The sequence below is a fragment of the Globicephala melas genome, chromosome 16, assembly GCF_963455315.2.
Source record: "Globicephala melas chromosome 16, mGloMel1.2, whole genome shotgun sequence".
Lineage (NCBI taxonomy): Eukaryota > Metazoa > Chordata > Mammalia > Artiodactyla > Delphinidae > Globicephala > Globicephala melas.
The window spans coordinates 7,054,721-7,075,477 of NC_083329.1; the positions used below are offsets into that span (position 1 = coordinate 7,054,721).

Genomic DNA, 20,757 nt, shown 5'->3' on the forward strand with positions numbered 1-20,757 from the left:
GTGGTTCAGGCTGACCCACTGGGATGGCATTGCCTCCCCTTTTCTCTAGTTGAGCTCAAGCTGATTTGTGGATTTCCCTTTACAGTAAGGAAACACACTGTGTTTATGGGAGAAACCCAGAAATCATTCCGAACAGGATGAAACCCTCAGCTCACGAGCGGTGGCAGTTTCTCCAGTTCACGTTCAGTGGCTTTGGAGAAGGTGGGATATTTGTCCAACACCTCCCATAAATCGTTCATCGTTCACTTGCCGTTAGAAGTGCATTATAGCATGGAAACGCACCTCTGAAGGGTCTACACAGTATCAGAGGTAGAATTAATCGCTGCAGAGCTAAAAACGGGTGTGCTTCCAGAATTGTGTGTTAAACAAAGCAAGATGTTGAAAGCCCTTAGAACTCCCTGTTTCAGAAACAGACTTAGCCTCACATATTGGAAAACACGGTTGGGAATTCTGCTTACTTGTAGGGAAGAATATATTTCCAAGTTGAGGAAAGAGAGAAGGATCCTAGCTGTTCTCTTCAAAACACGAGACGAGTGTGATTGAATGCATGTGTTTCCCTGGGCGTCTGGATAAAGTTCCAGGTGGGCATCCTCCGAGCAACACTTAAGAATTTTTATTTCGACTCTGGAATCTTTCCTGGCCATTTAAGCTGTAAATCAACTTTCTTCCTTTCTTTCCCCCATCCTCCCCAACATAGTTTAGAAAACTGAATCTTTTTTAAATGATTTTTTTTCCCCGAATAACTAGCATTATAGGGTGGAGATGGTGGGACGAAAATCGTGGTAAAAATAAGCTGTACCTTTTTGAAAATACCCCTTAACTAGCCACGGGTGGGGGCTGGGAGCCTGGTCCTGCAGCTCTGAGATCCTGCATTAGGCTTGTCTGTTACACTGGTGAAGCCGCCGATGATTTGGCGACTCGTAGACCGAAATGGCTGTTGCTTTACATGCTGACCTCCGCACACGTTTCTTTCTTATTTCCAAAGGGACGCTGGTTGGATTTTTCTGTTGTCTCTCCCTGTAGATTGTGGTTTTGTCTCATGTGTGGATTTTCTTTTTAAGTCTTATCATAAAATTTATTGGACTTTTTTTTTTTTAATCAGTGTGTGACAGGAGGAAAGTCAGACAATATTTCCCAGGCCCTGTGTCTTCCCCTTCACAGTCAAACATTCTTTCTTTGCAACCAACTAATTTGCATGGCGATGACATTTGTTGCTTCAGTAATTTCATCTGATAATGGCTGGGCTTGCAAAGCGGATCTGAAAACATATTCCTTAATTATGTGTTGCTAAGCAACGGGAGGGTTTGGTCATAATCACAGAAAGATTATCTCCACACTGAAGTCCTGGAAAGGTTTTGCTTAAGGAGGACCTGTTAAATTGCCTTCTTTTCTTCTCTTTTTCTGTTTATTTTGCACTGCCTTCTAACAAAAACAGTCGCTGTTATTTGGGTACGGGGGTGAGGGATCTTATTTAAGTTGTTTGGAGTGTGATTGTTAACACACGGTTTTGCAGACCGAGGGATATTGATTTTTGTTTCATTTGCATGGCAGCAAGCCAGTGCCAAGAAGTCTGCAGTCGGAAGTCTGCCAGCAACAAAATTTCTCTGTCAGATGATCTGTCCCGTAGCAGTGGTTCCTCTCATTCCTTCTCGAACGTTCAGTGTGTCATCATAGCCCTCCCCCCGAAAACAGTGTGTCAGCGACCGGGGTAGGAGCTTGGCTTCCCCGGGAGCTTTGAGCCTGGGTACATGGCATTTTGTGTGGCAGATTTCATGAAGTCAATAGCCAGATTGGGATCTGTCGGAACCTACAGTCCATAACATACACGGTTAAGGAAACCACTGCAGACCTCGGGTCTAGAAACCTGAAGCTCACAGGGGCAGCCCTGCCGCTGCGGCTGCTGAGCTGAAACGGGAGACTGCGATCTTTAAATCCAGATCGAGCCGCCGTGGACATTTGCGGCACAACCAGCATGAATAAATCTTCATTCTGGTTTACGCTTAACTCACGTGTTTCCCTCTGATCCGGAGGGGCAGGGGATGCCAGGAGTTGGGCTTATCTCCTCTCTCCCTTTGGAGTGGTGAGCTGAGTGTTTGCAGTGGGCGGGTTGTTTGTTTTTAAGTGCTTGGTTTTATTTTTATATGCTTTGGGTATTTTAATTTTTTCATCTTTTGTACATTCTTAAAAGTGACTTTCCGTTTACAGTTATTACAAGATATTGGCTCTATTCCCTGTGTTGTACAGCACATCCTGGAGTAGATATTTTAACTTATATTTGCTTTTCTCGGTCCATGAACTACCTGCTTCATCTTGGTTGGCTTTGTTGCTATAAATACCAGGCTCCTGTTTGCTAGTCCGTGGACCGGGCAGTGGAGGGTGACCAGGTGAGGATGGGCCCCAGGGCAGCCCCCAGCCCCCGTGATGCGGGATAAGTGGGGCCGCATGTCAGACCCACGGGAGTATCGGTACCCAGTGGACCTGCTGTCGTTTACACACTGACCTGCTCGACTGGGGCACAAGCTGCGGAACCTTCTGGCAGCGGCTCTAACCCAGCGATGCCCCCTCCCCCCCATGTCACATGGTGTTGACCTCGGCCAAGGATTTGCCGTCGCCCGAGTCCCCCCTGTGCCGGGTGCAGCCGGGTGCATCGCGTGAACAGTGCTGCAGCCATCTTCACGGTTTTGTCCTCCGCAAATACAGCGCCACACACGGGCTGCAGGGGCCTCAGAGCTTCCAACGTGAGAGATGCAGCCCCAGCCCGCTCTCTTTCTGGCCCTTTTCAGTTTCCCTCCAGGCATTTTTCTCGATTAAGTACATCCGTGACCCCCATCTAGTTGCCGGGGGCACTGCCCAAAGACCCTTCAGGACAGGACAGGACAGGGGTGTCTGCAGCCCATTTATACTGGGGGTGTGGGAGAGAGGCTGGTGGTGTCACAGCGTTATCTGTCACCAGAGCTGGTCACTTGCGTGGCAGTGTTGGATGTGATACTGATATCTTGGCACTGGTTTCCAGCACCGTGGGAGTGCGTGCCGGGTCTCCTGGGTAGGAAGTCCCATCAGAATCAGAAGGAGGATTGTTCCTGTCAGGCCCACGCACGCCTGGTGATTCTCCCCGTGTCCTTGCCTTTGGTTTTGAAGGTCCCTCTGCAACGAAGATCTGTGCTGGGGAATGGGGTCCAGACGATTCACTGGTTCTGAGGGTCATGACCCTCAAACCATCAGCCTGGAGGAGGCCACCATGAGGCCCCAAAGACACCCTCCCGCCAAGCCACCTGATCACACCCATTCCCCACCCCCAAAGCAGAGCCCGCCCAAGAAGGGTGGGCTCAGCCAGACCCCTGCCTGTCAGTATGTGGGGACCGTGCCCCTGAGCTGGCCCTGCAGAGCAACGGGATGGTGACACCAGCTCTTCCGTTGTCAGGATCCTGCAGCCTGCCCAGGGAGATGTGTAAAGGAAGTAGACCTCTCCCGGGCTGCGGTCCAGGGCAGGGTTCCTGAGCACAGACCCCTGGGGGCTGGTCCCCTCAGCACTGCCCCAGCCCCTGCCGTGTTCTGGGCTTGGGGTCAGATGTTTGGTGCTCACAAGTGGATGCACCCCAGCCTGGGCTTCAGCTGCATCCCCCCACCCTCCGCCCAGTTAATAAAAGAACAGTTACTGCAGTGTGAACCAAGGGCCAGGATAGGGACGCACGTGGGGAGCCTGCAGCACTCGGGGAAGCATCCCCGAGGAGCGTGAGTGCGCTGGCAGGGGAGGCTGAGGGCAGAGCTCGAACTCCAGAATGACCGTCAAACTGCAAGTGTTGCGGTGGGGCGAAGGGAGAGGACGCTGCCCAAACCAGCCCGAGGGTGGTTGTATGTGTAGGTGTAGCCCGAGAAGGCTGTCGCGGTCCTGGCTGTTGCCCAGTGACTCCCTGGAGCGGGCTTTCTTGAAGAGTGACGTACCTCCACGGTCAGGAAATCCTAGCCACGTGGAGCTGGCAGGGGACTCGTCCAGGGTCACCCAGCAGGACTCGCCGCCTCCTCTGGCCGGGGCCCCCCTCCCCAGCAGTCTCCCTTCCAGATGGAGCCCGGGAAGGAGCCACGTACTTCCAAGGTGCTGACAGCTAGGCCATTCCAAGTAAAACACCTGAAATAAGTCCAAGGTCGATAAAATCGACAGGCTTCTGGTTTGCTTTTGCACTTGGAGGGTCTTTCGGGCTGGCCTCTGGGTGCGGGTTTAGAGTCCAAGGTCGCCCTTTGCTTGGTTCACGCTTCTTCCCTTCCTCACTCAGGGTGCCCCCCTTTGCTGGGCCAGCTTTGAAAGTGGTGCTTTTATCACTGTCATTGTTCCTTGGTTACTTCTCAGGCCGGGAGGCAGGACTCTGGCTTTGGCGCACTCGGCTCAGAGACTCTGGGCTTATCCCACAGCGATCTGTTCCTCACAGCGGCCTGCTCTGACCTTTTGGGTGTGGACTTGGTCCTTCTGTCCATGGAGGACAGCATCTAGGTAAGCTGTGGCCTGGTGGCCTGGAGGCATCCCAGCTGCTATCTGTGCCAGGGCAGAGGGCCACGCTGCCAGGCCTGAGTCACAGAAAAGCTTAACGGGCCTTTCACAGACCTGGGTATCTGGCCCCTTTGGTCAATTCGCCTCTTCTGTGGCACCCCACCTCTAACCCTGATGGCTCAGACTCCCTCTGCAGGGGTGTGTATCAGTGATCGTACAAGGAGTGTGATCTTTGGGACTTGTGTTTGGATCCCAGTTCTCTGCCTAATAATCTGGGAATACCCCGCCCCTTACGGGTGAAATGGGCTCCCGGCCACTCGGAGGCTCTGAGGTCATTGTAGGTTTTCTGCCTAATGTGATGTGAGATGCAGAGAAGGTGGTTAATGAAGCTATTCCTTGCTGTGCTTTCCTGCGAGTTAGTTTAAAGGAACTGATCGGTGTTCTCTCAGAGGAAGATGGGGCTAAGACTGTTGCTGGACACCGGCCAGCTCTGCCCGAGCTCCCGTCACCAGACCCTCTTCGTGTGGCCTGAGCAGCACCAGGTTGCCGGGCACAGGCCGTCCATGCCCTCTCATCTCTAGATGGGCGTTTGGTCTCCCAGTTTTACAGAGTGGCTCTGAGTAATAGAGAGCGGGGCCACACTGGCGTCTGCCTTCAGGAAGTGGACTGTCGGATGTGACATTGGTCTCTAGGTGACAGTTCTGTGTATTAGTATCTCTTTCCAACCCCAACTCCTCCAGGGATGATTGCTTAGAAGAGGCGGCAGTCTCGTCCACAGCGCCAGTTAGATTTTCTAGGGGACACAAGTGCCCGGGCCCGATGCACAGGTGGGGCGAGCCTCGGTGCATTTATCTGCCCAAGAAAAGGCAAAGGCAACAGACCCCCTCGCCACATTACTTCTTCACGTGACCCTTGCCCTTGAGTGTCCACTGGACACTGGGCTTCTCTAACTTACATTCTACTGGGTGGACCTGGGTGGGCCATGGGGCCCAGGAAGCAAAACCCGAAGTCCTCACTGGCTTTTGGTATCAGACACCTGATTAGCAAATATTTTCTCCCATTCTGCAGTTGTCTTTCTACTTTCTTGATATTGTCCTTGAAGCACAGAAGTTTTCATTATCATGAAGTCCAGTTTATTTTTTTCCCCGCTGGTTGCTGTGGTTTTGGCGTCATCATCCAAGGTCGTGAAGATTTGTGCCTCAGTTTTCTTGCTAAGAGTTTTGTGTGGTGTTAGCTCTTACATTTAGGTCCTTTTGAACCATCCTGAGTCGACTTGAATCTGGAGTAAGGTAGGGGTCCCACCGCGTTCTGCTGCCCGCGGATACTCAGTTGTCCCAACACCGTTTTTAAAAGAGAAAAACCAACATATACTAACATGGAAGATTTTCAGGTGTTTGGAACCTATTTCTTGTCCCTAAGATTACACAAGGCAAGAATTCTGAAGCTATTTGACAGGCTCTTTGCTAGTACATGGGTTTATTTAAGTTTAGGAAACGGAAATAATGCTTTAATCCGTAACTGATTAGCCCTCGTTAGCAATATAGAAGCTATATTAACTTAAGTGCTGCTTAAGTTAATGTGCTGCTGGGTGCGTTTTACCCACCTCTGAGGCTGGCTTCCACAAAGGACTTTTTTAGTTGTTTTTCATGTAAAGGGGGAAAAAAACCCAAGACTGGACTTTTACTGCTCCCTCCTGCTCAAGGAACAGGAAGGTACATGGCAGTTAAATTTAGCCAAACAGTGGTGCTCAGCATATGAATAAAACACCCTTTGCCAAATTGTTCGGAGAGCATAAAATCAAACCTGTAAACACGCGTCCCCACTGAGAGGGTGGGCGGTTCCTGGGGATGCGATCTGAGTGCGGTTGAGAACTGATCCCAGGAAGAGTTTGCAAATGTGAGCGGAACAGCTTCTTGTTTAAACGTGGGAGAGCTGGGTGAGAAAACTCTGGTGCAGAGTTTGTACTAGTAAATGAGGTCTCTGGGCTGTGCTCCCGGGGACGGGAGGAGAGCCCGAACTCACTCTGATGCCTGTGTTCCAAGCGCAGCTGTGTGCAGTGCTGGTGAGGCCGACGGGGAGCGAGTCCTCCCGATACTGGCTTGGTAGGAAAAGGTCGCCCCCCGCAGGGCTCAGAGGGAGCCCCTGGCCCCAAGTTGCCCCCAATACGCCTCTTGCTCTCTACCAGGACTGGGGCTGGAGAAGCCAGCCTTGAGCGCATCTAGGGCTTAACCAGCCCAATAAATAAGAAGAGTAAATGTCACCATTCTGCAGCATTTGACCACAGTTGTCTCATCTGAATTCCCAGGAAGACTGTGGGCATTTCCCCTTTCAGGATGAAAATTCTGAGGCTCAGAGAGGTTAGCACTCTTCCCCAGGTCACACAGCAGGACAGGGATTTGGGGCCAGCCTGTCTGACTCCAAACTTGTGCTTGGTCGCTGTGTCATGATGAACCACTAAGCACAGCACGTTAGGACAGCATGGGAAATTCAGCAGTGGTATGAAGTCAGGGAAGGGCGGGGGACACCAGCCCATGCTGGAAACCAGGGTCCATGTCAGCAAGAGGAAGTGAAGAGGGTGATTCCAGAGTAGGCGTCCCAAGGTGCTCTGAGGCTCACTTCCCCAAGTGTGACATTGGGAAGATGGACCTACTTACCCCCTCAGAGAGCTCTGAGGACCACATTCCATGGGCTGGCCCAGGCTTTGCACATGGGTAAGCTCAGTGCTTGTGTGGCCCCAGGGGCACCTACTGGTGCTTGCCTGTCCCTAGCTGGTGCCCTGCAGGGCTGCACTTGGATCCATGCTGTTCTTTTGCAGAGCCAAGCCCCTTTCCTCTGTACTGTGCTGCCCTCTGGAAGAGTCAAGGAGATTAATTCTTCTGTGTGATTAAATGGAATGTAAAATGTTCTTTGGTCCTAAGAGGATTAAAGCCTGGCTATCAGGAAGAGCTCTAACACACACAAGGGTAAAACTGAGTGGATGGAAAAATAAGAACAGGAAAAGATGAAGCTGGGTGATAAGGCCAGAGCTCGACACTCTCTGCAGTCCTGTGCACAAGGATAGGTGAGAATTTCACTCTGAGCTTCCTAGCAACCAAAGTAAAGAGGGAAATGAGATCTCTTGAAAGATTCACATTGCTCCTAAGATGGGACCAATGAGCCCTTTGCTCAAAAAAATCCTTTTGCTGAGCAATCACGAGCTGAATTTCTCCCGCCCTCAACAACATGTCCAAAGATTCAGCATCCGCTATAGATGTGCAGTGTTCCCTCCCCATCATGCCTCAACCTACACCCTCCCATTCACAGGCTCTACTACCTTGTGACAACTTCCTGCATCTCATCTAAAAATTTTTACCAGGGCCTTATCCAGTCGAAGTTGATTAGCTCATGGGTGCAGGCTTGGGGCCTGGCTGGGCTTCTCCTGCAGCAGACAGCTGACTGCCTTTCCAGGGTGTCTGCTGCTTCCTTGGCCCAGCCCTTGGTGGGCATTGCCAAGTCCACAGGGAAGTGGCGATTCTTCTCAGTTGAGGGGGCTCTGCCTGGGGAGCTGAATGCTCTCGCCAGCAGCCCAGCCTGAGCCGGTCCCTTCCCCCTCCATCTACGGTGCATAAAGCTCACCTCTCAACCTAACCGGCTTTTCTGCTGGGGAGTCGTCTATTAAATGCTTTATATTTGAAGGAATAGATATGACTTCGTGATGGGTTCTAGTGTTTTCCTACGTACTGGGCTTTGAGCCTGGATCGCTTTAGACATAAAGTTACAGAGGAGAAGAGCAGGGCGGGGACGTCCGGCCAGCTGTTGCACTTGGGAGAATTGGCGTCCTGGCTGCTCTGGGGCCTAAGGGCAGCACGCTTGGCCTCTGGCCTGCCGGACAGCAAGCCTGTTAAAGGGTCCTTAGGAGTCACTTTCCTTTTGGGTTTTAGAGCCACAGGAAAAACTAAGTTATCTGAAAGCCTTGCGCTTCTTCCGTCTCCATCCCGGCCTGGTGGCTGCCATAGCTAAGAAGCAGGGTGGTATTTTGTTTTTATGGGCCCTTGGTCCAGGCAGTACAGTTAGAAAAATAAGCCTGAGTGTGCGAGGCTCTTCCAGTGGCCTCTAGGGAGAAGGGCATCTTGTCTGTTCCTTAGGGGTCCTGGTGGAGTCGGTCCATCTGATTCCAGGTGGCTAGCCAACCAGAGAGGCAGCAGCCCAGGAGGGCTCAGGGCGTGGAGCACGCGTAGGCCTACCTGCTCTCCTAGTGACGCGTGTGCCGTGGCCCCCTGTCGACCTTGGCCCGGCGAGCCTGGAGGGCCAGTGTTGTTCCACTGCTGCTTCCTGTGCTTTGGAAGGAAGGGCCCTTCCAGGCACCAAGAAGAGTGGGGTGTCCTGGCTTGGTTGGCACCCCCTCCAAGGGGTTCCCTGGCCCCGGTCTGTCCCGACAGTGCTGAAGCCCACCTGCTGGGTGCCAGGCCCCTCCAAATGCTCACCTGGAGAGGGGTTGGGGCAGGTGATTTATGCTGTTAGTGGGTTGACTGCAGCCTCCACTGGTCCCACCAGCCCGGCATGAGCCCATCACAAACAAGCTGGTGGCGCCCAGGTCAGTGTGGGCCTGCAGCACCTGCGTCTGCCAGACTCCTGGCATCCGTTTGTTCTTTTCTCATCTTTAGTTCACTTTATTTGTCTTAAACATCCCCTTCTGTTGTTGCCATGGACACATTTTTAGAACTTGAGAAATAACTCAGGTGAAATACCCAGTGGCCTCCGCTGGCGGTCCCCATGCCGTGGGCAAGGCCTTCCTGGAAGTCCCCGAGGCTCAGAGGCTCAGCGCATCCCTTCTCAGCCCGCGGCCAGGGGGAGACACCGGTCTGGGCTGCTCGGCTTCCCCACCCAGTGTCGGGGCTCCGGGCAGGGCGTGGATTTCTGAACACCTCCCGCTTGGGGGAGGCTATGGGTGGAGAACAGACTTTGTGGGCCTCGCCTGTGGTCCTTGGAGTTGCTGCTGAGTTTGGCGTTGATAAGAGAACCAGCGCTTGCTCCCCCATCCAGGACGATGCTCTCAGGGTGGCAAAGCACCGTCTCCTCTTCCGAGAGGAGACAGTGACCCAGCAGTGCCAGCACGGGTGGCTTTTCCTTTGGTGGTGGCCACACACTCACGAGGATGGTCTCCTACCGCAATGCCCTGGTGTCCGGCACCATTAAAGAGCCAATTGTTCAATGAATCTCTGCGCAGTAACGGAAGAAGGTGGCCGAGGAGGCTGTCTGGGCAGGGCTCTGCGCGCAGGCCTAGCGAGATTGCCCAGCACTTGTGGCGAAGGGCGTGGACCGGGTTTTCCCCAGGCTGACTGAAACCTCAAGGAAACAAACATGGTAACTCGCTACACACTGCGGGTGTTTTCTAGCAAGATGCTGCCGTGAGGAGCTCTGTCCTCTGACGAGGCCTGATGGCCCGACCGTCTCTGCAGTTACTGTTTAGAAGGGACAGACCGTGTCCTCCCTCCATCTAAGGTGGTGACTGGGTGTGAGAGGCCCACGACACCGAACAGCTGTGGGTCACCTGGGCCCCGGCTCTGTCTTGTCCACATGGCCCAGAGCTGGTCAAAGCTCAGTCCTCTGAGCTCATCCAGCCCCGAGGCCCTGAGGCTCCAGTGCCGCAGCCCTGCCTGGCCAGAGGCCACTCCAGGTTGCTCCTCGTAAGGACGGTCCCGGAGGGCACGTGGAGTCCTGGCTTAATCCTTTCAGGGGCAGAGCAGAGGTCAAGGGCCAAGCTGACATCTTCTGGACCAGGTTTCTTATCAGCCGGGCCCCTGGGTGTAGCTGGGTCTTAGGACTTTACAAAGTGAGTGTGTGTCCCCGAGAGTGGCTGGGGGAGGGGCCGTGTACTCATGGGTCACTTTCCCCCTGTGGGGGCTTTGACTTGCCTGCATGTAGCCTTCCCATCTCCATGGTTCTGCGGGCTCCAGGGGCGAGCAGCAGACCGGAGGGGCTTGGGGTGGGCCCTGGGCGCGGCTCAGCTTGGGAGGAATGAGTGGAGGGTGGGGGGGCTTTGTTTCTTCCCTGGCGCCACAGGGTTACATTGCATGGCAGTTACCACCCCAGCGATTGACCCTTAAGGCCTCAAAATCCAGAGTGACCCCCAAGGGGGAAGGTCCGTCTCTACTACGAGAGACAGCAGACGATGCTTCTTGATTTATGATTTATGAATTCCCAGCCGAGCATCTGTAATTGGTAGGCAAGCCAGTGCTGGGGTCAGAGGGGGCACCTGGAGACCTGCCTCAGCCTACTGAGGTGAGAGCACCTGTCTGTCATCACAGTGGGTGGGTCCCAGGGCCGGGCAGGTGGCATCTGTCGCTCTGTCAGCGTCAGGCGTGTGCAGTTTGATCCCCAGGGAGATGTAGGAGTGACATGTGATCGTCCGCGGTGAGCCCTGGGGTTGAGGCTGAGCCGCTGAGGTGAGACGGACCTGGCCCACCACGTGGTCACTCTGTGACCTTGGATGAGCTGCTCTCACCGCACAGTCTCTGCTTCCTCGTTGGCAGGACAGCAACCGCTCTCAAGGAGTTTGCCTAACACAGGGTTTGAATAAGTGCGAGAGAAGCACCCAGCGCAGCAGCCCTTCTAAACAGGCGAGAACCCACGGGACTGGCTTCACCTCTTCGTCCTGGTGCCCCGTGGACAGTGTCCTCATACCTGCTTGCCGTCTCCCAGCTACCCAAACCTGGGGTTGCCTGCGTGGGCGGGTTTGGGATGTGTAGGTGATTTTATTGATGCAATGAAAGATTGCGAGTCAATTAAGGACAAATGTCTGAGGCAGCGGAGCCAGCTGCGTGACCTACTACTTCACAGCCTGAGGCTGGTCTCGGGTGTTTCCCAGCTCCCAGGCACGTCCCTGTTCATTCTGGTCTGATGACTGTGGTGGAGGGACCTCTGGGCTGCAGAGCGCTGTTTTAATCTGCAGGTGACGCTGAGCCATGGGGGGGGGGGGGTTCTCTCCAGCGAGCTCCAGAGCAGCTCAGGGCTTGGAAAGCCGCCCTAGAGTTCAGAATCTCAGGGTTCCCGGCTCGTAAGCTGGGACCAGAGTGGAGCGCCACCACGGGGGAAGGGCAGGCCCTGGACGCCCACCTCACGGCCAGTCTCCGCCTCCTGCTGTGGCGCTGGTGGCCAGTGGCTGGGGGTAAAGGTGGGCCCTGACCAAGGAGCAGTGGTGAGCTTGGCTGGCTGAGCCCTGTCTTCGGGTCAGTGCCCTTGAGGAACACTGAGACACAACGTTGAGGATCCTGTCAGTGAGTGGCCTGGGAGCCCCCTTTTGCCCTTGAGAAGTTCATGGCCTATTAGCTGTGGTCTAGGGCGAGGTCCTGAGGCTCCTGTCTTGGACAGGCTCAGAGGAGCTGCCATAAGGAAGGAGGGCCTGGGGGAGGCACAGGCCACTGGGGTGCCTTCTGACTCCTGGCAGTCCCGGTGGAGACAGGGCAGTCCCGTAAGAGAATGAGTGCCAGGGGATTCTATCGGAGCTGTTTGTTGGAAAGGAGGTGCAGAGCATGTGTGCTCCCGGACAGAAGGGGCAGCCAAGGTTGTCCCCCGCCCCAGGCATAAGCTACCGGTCACTTGTCCCTCCAGGGACTGTCCCCCTGTGTTGAGAAGCATGCAGAGGTGTGGCCTCACCTGGACGGGAAGCCACTGGGTCCTCGCACCTGGGGATCTGCTGTTCCCCAAGCCCAGAGCCTCCAGCCCTTGCACCCAGGCCACGTCCCTTTATCCCTCCGGTTCTGCAGGGCCACCCATGTGAGGCTGGGCCTTTGAGGGAAAGCAGACCATATATCACGTTTCCCCCAAAGCAGAAGCAGGGCCGAGCGTCCTCGGCTGCTTTGAAATGTGTTCCTTGGCGGCGTATTTGCTTTTCGGTGACGCCCTGCATGGTTCTTTCTGGCCCGGTCAGTTGGGAGGGAAAGAACCTGGTCTGAGTGGGTGCTGTTTGCCCTGCCCCCAGTGGGAAGCACCAGCTTTCCAGACAACATCAGGCGCTTCTTCAGGGCAGAGGGCTTCACCAGGAACACAAGAGGCTCCCTTGGGACTCGGGAGGGTGAAGGAGCCCAAACACTGACGACCAGGAGCCACCCTGGAAAGGGCGCATCTGCGCGGCACGGGGGGCGCGTGGGCTCCAGGCAAGCCCGCCCGGCCAGCGTGCAGGTGTCTAAGAGAACGGGTTTAATCAAGAGATAAAGGGTTCTGGTTTTGTTTTTAAGCTCTGCTGGGCAAAGGAAAAGTATCGCTCGCTTTTCTCTGTTCCGGTTCCCCGGTGTGGTACGGACCCTGCACCGTTCAGGCTGCCGGGACAGTTTCCCTGGGCAGCTCTGAGGAGTCAGTTAAAGTACAACAAATGCTTGTCTTTCTGGAGGTACAGAAGTTATACTTTTTTTTTTTTTTTTTAACTAGATGATGTGCGTCCCACAAGTCTAGACCTCTGCTTAAAGGACACACCTCATGCGTGCACGCTGGGTTAGCAGTGTTCACCCAGCAAGCCTTGAGTGGGGAGGGGACAGCGGCCGGGGCTCTTGGGAGCCTGGGAGCCAGCTGCCTGCTCGGCCGGCTCTCTGCCCAGCTCTTACCTGAGCTACATGGCCTGAGAGCATCTCACTTGGAGGCCGTGACTCGTTAAGAGCCATGTTGTATTTAGGAAACTAATCTACTTGTCAGGGCACTCTGTAGCCATCTGTGGAGCGAGCCTCCAGCTGCGTTTGCAGAGAACACTAAAATCAGGGCTGAGGAGTGGCTTCAAACCAGCTGCCCCCCCGCCCCTGCCCCCATGGAGCACACCCAGCCTGCCAGGAGCCCCCTTAGCGTGGGTCACCCCCAACAGCCCAGCCCCTGGGTGCTCAGAGGGCCTGGTGAGGCCACATTTCCCCACACTTGTGTTCTTTCTTAATAGCTTTGTTGAGACGTATAACTCAACGCCCCTACCATTCACTGAACGTGCCAGTGTCGTGGTGATTAGTATATTCACAGCGGAGTAGAGGAGCCCGGCTTCCGAAGACCAGGTAGCATTCAAGTTGCGATAGTCGTAGTGAGGAGAGGGCTGCGTGTGCAGTGACGCTGGGCCTCCTTCCTACCTGGCTGTAACACTCATCACGGGGGCCTGTGGGCAGTGCCTGCACAGGAATACTTACGAGATAACTTGGGTTCTGCTCCAGACCACCACGATAAAGCAAATGTCGCAAATACAGCAAGTTATACGCACACTTTTTGGTTTCCAGGTGCGTACACAAGTTATGTTCACACTATACTGTAGTCTGTAAAGTGTGCAACAGTGTTGTCTTTAAAAAGTGTTCGCACCTTAATTTAAAAATATGCAGGAAATGGTGACAGTAGACTTACTCAACACGGGGTTACCACAAACCTTCAGTTTGTTTTAAAAAAAAACAAAACAACAACGCGGTATCTGCAAAGTGCAATGAAACGAGATGTGCCAATAGTTGCTGATACACACAGTGACGGCACGGCCATCTGCACTTTCGTTAAAAAATATTTCACTCCTTTTTATTCCCCAGTGCTGGTTTTAAGCCAGGTTGTTCTTGTCTTCAACCTTTAATCCCGCTGTTTTTCTAGTACTTGACTTGGGGCTAGCGCTCAGTCAGGGTCGAGTGAAAGTTTCCTGCTGGGCAAGGTTCTAGATGGCTGGGTGTGTTGGCACTGCAGAGCTAAGGTTAGCTGGCCTGTGCCCACCCCTCGGGCACCTCAGGAACCCTGTCACCTTCCCAGGCCTTGGTGCCCTATGTGCGGAGCGAAGAATAGAAAACTTCCTTCCAGAGAGGGAGAGACTGACACGAGACTCCCAGTGACCAGGCCGTATGATTCAGCATCAGATAGGGCTTCTAGGGTGTTCCAGGGGAGAAGAGCTGGGGGTTCATTCAGGAAAGTGAGGAGAGAGCTGTTTCAAAAGGCCACACCAGAATCCTGAAACCACAGCTGCCCAGGCCTTGGAGAAGGGCCCTTGCGAGTGCCGTGGGGGAGAAGCAGCCTAACCCATCACTGGGGGAGAGAGGGGCTCCGGCCCTGACATAAGGATCCTGTGACAGTGAATTCATCATTACTGAACTGTCCGCAGCTTGATCCCTGCTTGGGGCACCTACCCTGCACAAGTCCATCCCCTCTGGGATCTCTCACCTTGATCTGTCCTGGCAAGGCCTGGGGCCAGGCCTCGGGGGGTTTCTGCGGCACTGGCGATGGGTCCCTGCTGGTGGAGGACAGGTGGGCTCACCGCCTTGGCCTGGCCTTGCTGGGCACGTCAGCTAGCTATTGCTTTGTGGCCGATCACTCCGGAACTTCCTGGCTTCTAGGCAGCTGAGCTCAGCTGGGACTGGCCTCCCCACCTCAGCTGGGACGGCTGGGCCCCAGCCCCAGGGTCCTTCCTCCCAGGGCCTCCCAGCTCCCAGCTAGTCTCAGGCTCCTGTGTGAATTTGGATGGTGTGACGCTGACCCTGGAGGCCCAGCCTTGGAAGAGGTGCCGCAGCACCTCTGTCACTCTGTGTAGGTCAGACTGAAGTACGAGGCCAGCACATTTCCTGGGGCTGGGGAGGTGGATCCCCCTCTTGGCGGGGGGAGCAGCAGAGTCACATTGGGAAGGGGGCAGGTGTCACAGGCCATCGGGAACAGTGCCAGGTACAGGTGAGGTCCTTGCTGTGAGGGGGTGGGTGCAAACCCAGGCACCTGCCACAGAGCCGAGCCCCCCTCTGGGGTCCCTCTCCCCTTCCTCTCCAGAAGTCCACCCTTCTCAGCAGAACAGAGGGCTGTCCCGGAGTGACTGAGGAGGTCTGCGGTCTGCTCCTGGCTGTGGGGACCTTGCGTCCTTCCCCTGGGGCCTCCCTATGTCTCCCTGCTTCTTCCCATGCTCACGGTATTGGTGGAATGTGTGGAACATTGACCTTCACCTTCCTTTACCCATTCCAAGAGGAGGTTGAGCGCACTTAATTAAGCTTGGCCAGCAGATGTCAGCTAGCCTTGCAGGGCAGCCCTCAGGGCATTGTGGTCAACAGGGACCCTGAGGCCCAGAGTGCTGGGATCAATTAGTGATGCCTGCCATGAGCACAGAAGAAGAGTGGTTGTGTATTTGCATCCGTTGTCCAGGTTTGCTTTACTTCCTCCTCTTCCTCAGCCCTGAACACACCAAGGTTCATCATGGCCGTTCAGCTCCAGCCTGCATTGAATTTCAGGATGTTCCGATTTCACCTGGACTGTATTAGACAAGTTGATTTCCACATCTCGGCCCTGATTGAAACGGACTTCACGCTGATTCTGTTTTAATTTTAATTTAATTTTATTTTTTGGCTGTGCCGCGTGGTTTGTGAGATCTTAGTTCCCTGACCAGGGATTGAACCTGGGCCCCCGACAGTGAAAGTGCGGAGTCCTAACCACTGGACCGCCGGGGTATTCCCTCATGTTCCAGATTTGAAGTACCTTTTGAGGAGAGCTGTTTCTTCCATAAGCCAGATTCCCTGTGTGTTTAGAGGTCCCTGAGGGAGCATCCACGTCTGGTTCCTCTTTGGGTCCCTAGAACCAGGCCAGGCTCTCACATGTCAGAGCTTGGAGGTAAGGAATTGGGAAGGAATGAGGATGGATGGGGTCTCAGGGTCCACTTGGAGAGGGCAGCCTCGGCCTACACAGCTGACGAGCAGCTGGAAGCCCGTGGGCCGACGTCCACTTCAGTAACTGCCCTTTACTTCCGCCCTGGCCAGGAAGCACGCTGTGATTCTATCAGGTCCTAAAGCCAGAAACTGCTCTGGGTCCTCAGCCTCCGGGCTGGAGGTACACTGTTCCTTGGTCATCACCTCCATCCCGAGACGTTTCTGCCCAAGATCCTGGGCCAGCAAGAAAAGGCTCAGTCCCCCTCGGGCCAGGCAGGGCACAGGCAGGAGGACACCTCCTGGAGCGGGGAGCTATTGGATGCAAAACAAGACGTGAAAAGCGAGGCAACCTGAGAAAAATCGGGTTCTCTGCTGTGCGGGGAGAGCATATCTGCACTTGACCGAGTTTTTAAAACCAAACTGCGGCCTGGCCACATCCCAGATTGGCCCGGAGGTGTGGGAGGGAAGTGGACGCAGCTCTCTCGGCCTGGGAGAGCTGCCCAGGGACACCGCAGAGAGGATAGTTTGTCAAATGAAAAGGCAGATAGCAGTGTGGGAACAAAGATGAGATTTCCAACGGTAACTGCATTTTTTTTTTTAACCTTAAAATAGTGCCACGCTTAGCACACATTTTTTTTTAAATATCTTTATTGGAGTTTAATTGCTTTACAACGGTGTGTTAGTTTCTGCTGTATAACAAAGCCACTCAGCTATACATATACATATATCCCCATATCCCTTCCCTCTTGCGTCTCCCTCCCACCCTCCCTATCCCACCCTTCTAGGTGGTCACAAAGCACCGAGCTGATCTCCCTGTGCCATGCGGCTGCTTCCCACTAGCTATCTGTTTTACATTTGGTAGTGTGTATATGTCCATGCCACTCTCTCACTTCGTCCCAGCTTCCTCTTCCCCCTGCCCCGCACCCCGTGTCCTCACGTCCGTTCTCTACATCTCCCTCTTTATTCCTGCCCTGCCACTAGGTTCATCAGTAGTTTTTTTAGGATGCCACATGTGTGTGAGCAGCACACATCTTAGTGCGAATCACTGCCTTGCGGCCGCTCTCTAGACCACGCATTCCCCTTCACCTGCTCACATCGTCCCTCCTGTGAAAGGCGAGGGGAGCTGCTGTGGGGCGGGCACCTCCCCGGGGTGTCTGGGACAGTCGTTGCCTTCCCTCACTTTGCAGAACTGCTTTCTGAATCAGCTCCAGCCAACTGCAGAACATTTGTTGTTGACAGTTTAGAGCAGTTTCTACAACATGGATAAACATGTTTACAAAGCAAGGGAGATGTCTCACCCCAACATGAGGCTCCGCAGCCTCCTTTCCCAGGCGGGATTCTGCCACCGCAGGCCCTGGGTGGTTGGGTAGACCCCTCAACACAGCCACGTTTCCGAGTTGAAAGCCGAGTCTCAGACAGGGGCTCATTTATGTCCCAAGGTCAGCATCTGGTTCCCGGTTTGGCCCCAGTCACGAGTTGCAGCTCTAGGTCATGGAAATGCAAGCCTGTGAAATATGCCGCTTATCGGACCCTAGATCTGGTTCTGTGTCTGGCCTTCTGGGGATCAGACTGCTGAGTCCAGCCAGTAAGGGTTGAGCTGTGCTGCTTTGCAGGAAGTGGCCTTTGAATTGGGGGAGCAGCTGCGTTCGAGGGGAAGCTGTTCTGTGGGTGGCAGGAGACACGAGCAGACCCTTGGGAAGTGGTTCAGGCTAGAGGGCTGCCGCTGCGGGCCTGGTGTGTCCTTCCCTGCCCACTCCGGACCACACCGGGCCTTGTGTGGCTGCGTCTCCTTCTCCCCACGTGGCCGCCTGCACGTGAGGATGGGCGCTGGGCACGCTGCCTTCCAGGCCACCGCGCTGGTCCTGGGAGCTGAGAATCCGTTTGATTGATTGCGTCCAGAGCCTCGTGCTAAGTGTGCCGGGCAGTTCGCCGTTTGTCTCAGGTCTTCCTAAGGCCTGCACGGCTCTCCCATCTGTGGACCTTTCCAGGTACTTGTTCTGGCGTCAGCTGTCCAGACGACTGGTGCCGCCCAGAGGATCCTGGCAGCTGCCTTTGGGCAGCAGTGAAGATCTTTGGGTGGACTTGGGCTGTGTGGTGGGAGGTCCTTTTCCCTCAGTGGTCCCAGCCCCAGGTGTGTGTCCTTTGGGGGCCTCAAGGGGTAGTCCCGCTGTACTTGGCCAGCCCCAGTCAGGTGAGCAAGGAGGTGACCCTGCACAGGTGTGGCCATCCGTACATGTGACCGTCATCCCGTTATCGCAGCCAGCCTAGCATGGGGGTTTAGAGGCTGCTGTGGTGTTGGGATGCTTCATAAAATCTGGTCCATTGTTAAAAGAGGGCTCTCTGGGGACTTCCCTGGCGGTCTAGTAGTTAAGACTTTGCCTTCCAACGCGCAGGGGGTGCCGGTTCGATCCCTGGTCAGCGAGCTAAGATCCCACATGTCTCGTGGCCAAAAACCCAAAACATAAAAACAGAAGCAATATTGTAACACATTCAATAAAGACTTCAAAAATGGTCCACATCAAAAAAATCTTAAAAACAAAAACCCACAAAAAACCAAAGAGGCCTTTCTGCCTGCTGGGTCAGACACAGTTATTGCAGGCACTTCCCCTTGGCGTAAAACTGCTCAATAACTGAAATCTGAAAGCAGCAAAATCATGTCCCTGAGACAGTTCGGTTCTTGAGTTGCAAGCAACGGAAACCGACTCAGACCTTAGAAAATGACGCATGGTTCTGTAGGAAGGATGTCAGCTGAACTCACACGGTGTCCAGAAAGGCCAGAAAATGGGTCTCAGAAACACCACAGGGCAGCTTTGCGTGGCAGGAGTACGTCATCCCTTTTAGCCAACGGCAGCCCTTGCAGCCTGTGTCGCCTAGGGAAGGAGCAGTTCCAAGACGAAATCTGGTGCTGTTATCCAGATAAGGTGGCATCAAGGCTGGGTGGCCAAAAAGTTACCGAAGTCCTCCCTGGGGCCCACCCCTTTCCACCTTGGAATTCATGAGGCCTTTGCACTTGGCATTCACTGGACCGCTGGCCACTCTTAACAAAACTCCGGCATCTCAGCCCGGCATCGTCTTTGTTTTCCACTGAGTGTGTCTAATTGCACAATTATTTGTGTGCAGCTGCAGCTCTAAGCAATACCAGGTCCGGGGCAGACGTCAGAGCTGGCCTGGAGCTGGGGCTCTGCGTCCCTGCTTGTGCCAAAGGGAGCCTGAAACCAGCAAGTAATTGACACCAGGGGAGTCGGCTGAGCTCTCTGCCCTGCAAAGTTAATGCTGGACAAGTTGTTGAAAGCAGTGCACTGGCACACTTTCCTAGGTGTGTCTAGTTGCAGCTGGAATTATTCTGAAATGGATAGACCGAGTTCATCAACGGAAAGGGGACTGTAGAAAGGGAACGGTCATTTTGACTACAGGGCCACCAGGACCCTCTGGCCCTCATTGGCAGGTGTTTCCTCGGACTCTGCGGGGTCCCTGGTGCTGTTTGAGGCAGTTCTCCTTGTTCCCTTAGCTGGTCTCCTTGACTGTAAAATGGGAATAAGATCAGCGTTGTGTGATTCTTACCAGCCTTGGAGTCTGTGGGGCTTGTTTCTTGGGGTCCTGGCAGTGTCTAGTAGTTGGCAGCCTCGCTTTTGATCACAGACTCGTTTTTTATGACTTCTCATTAAACGTTGTGCCTTGCTTTTCTCCCCTAAATTCCCTTGACCGTAGAGGAAATAGGGCTTCTCCCTCCAGCCTGAGAGCCAGCCCCTGAGTTGGTACCCCATTTTCCATAGTCTCTGAAAGGGTCATTTGCCATCTTAATACCTACAGCTCTTAATGCATAACGTGTCAGTTCTGTTCTAATACACTAAAATGTTTTCAAATTGTTAGAAGCACTGAAGGATGTTGATTAACGTGAGGTGAGATAAAAAGTCGAATTGCAAGTTCATCTTCCCAGCATTTCCTGGGGTCTTCTGGGTACCTCTGTCCCCGACTCCAGCAAGACTGTAGGGACAGAGGGTGCTGGGCACGGTGGCTTGAAAGTAATTGGATTCCAAGGTGTGCAGGTGGCTGAGTCCCTTCTGGCACTGAAGGAGCATGTATATACGGCATGGCCTCTTTCTTTGTAGAAGCAGACCTCGGCAGTGACCTGGCTAAGCTGTCTCTCATCCTCAGGGCTGGGGGTCCCACGGGGTCCCCATAAAGCCCGATCCTCAGCAGCCCCACGCTGTAGTCCCTGCACCTCATGCAGAACACCTGTGAGTGTCGCCCACTCCCACCACCCACCGAGCTGTCCCCACTCAGCACCCTTCCCCAGCCTGAGCACCTCTGAGCAGCGCGATACCCGTTGTTCCTCCATCTCCTGCCTTACCATAAAGAGCTTGCAGCCGGTATCCAAGCCTCAGGCCCCAGGCACCTTGGCGTCTTGTGGACCAGCCTCAGCTGCATTCTGCATGCCCAGCCTGAACGAGGGCAAAGGGTGGGTTTCACCAAAGAGAAAGGCGACCCAAGTCGGGGAGGGAGGCGATCGCTAGGCAACCCGGAGTTTGTTTCCCAGGTAACGGGATGCATGCATCGATGCTGTGGATGGACATGTTGTGGTGACGGCCCCTCAGCCTCTCCAGACGCCTGCCTTGTGCCCACTGTCGTTTTCCCATGTGGTTGCTTTTTAATTAACAACTCGGATTTCCAGTCGTGATCATG

General features: G+C 54.3%; 1 protein-coding gene across 6 annotated transcripts in view; it reads left to right on the forward strand.

Annotated features, from left to right (window-relative positions):
* The window catches only part of CTBP2 (C-terminal binding protein 2), a 162,861-nt gene that overhangs the window by 125,458 nt on the left and 16,646 nt on the right, over nt 1-20,757 (forward strand). The window lies entirely within an intron of this gene.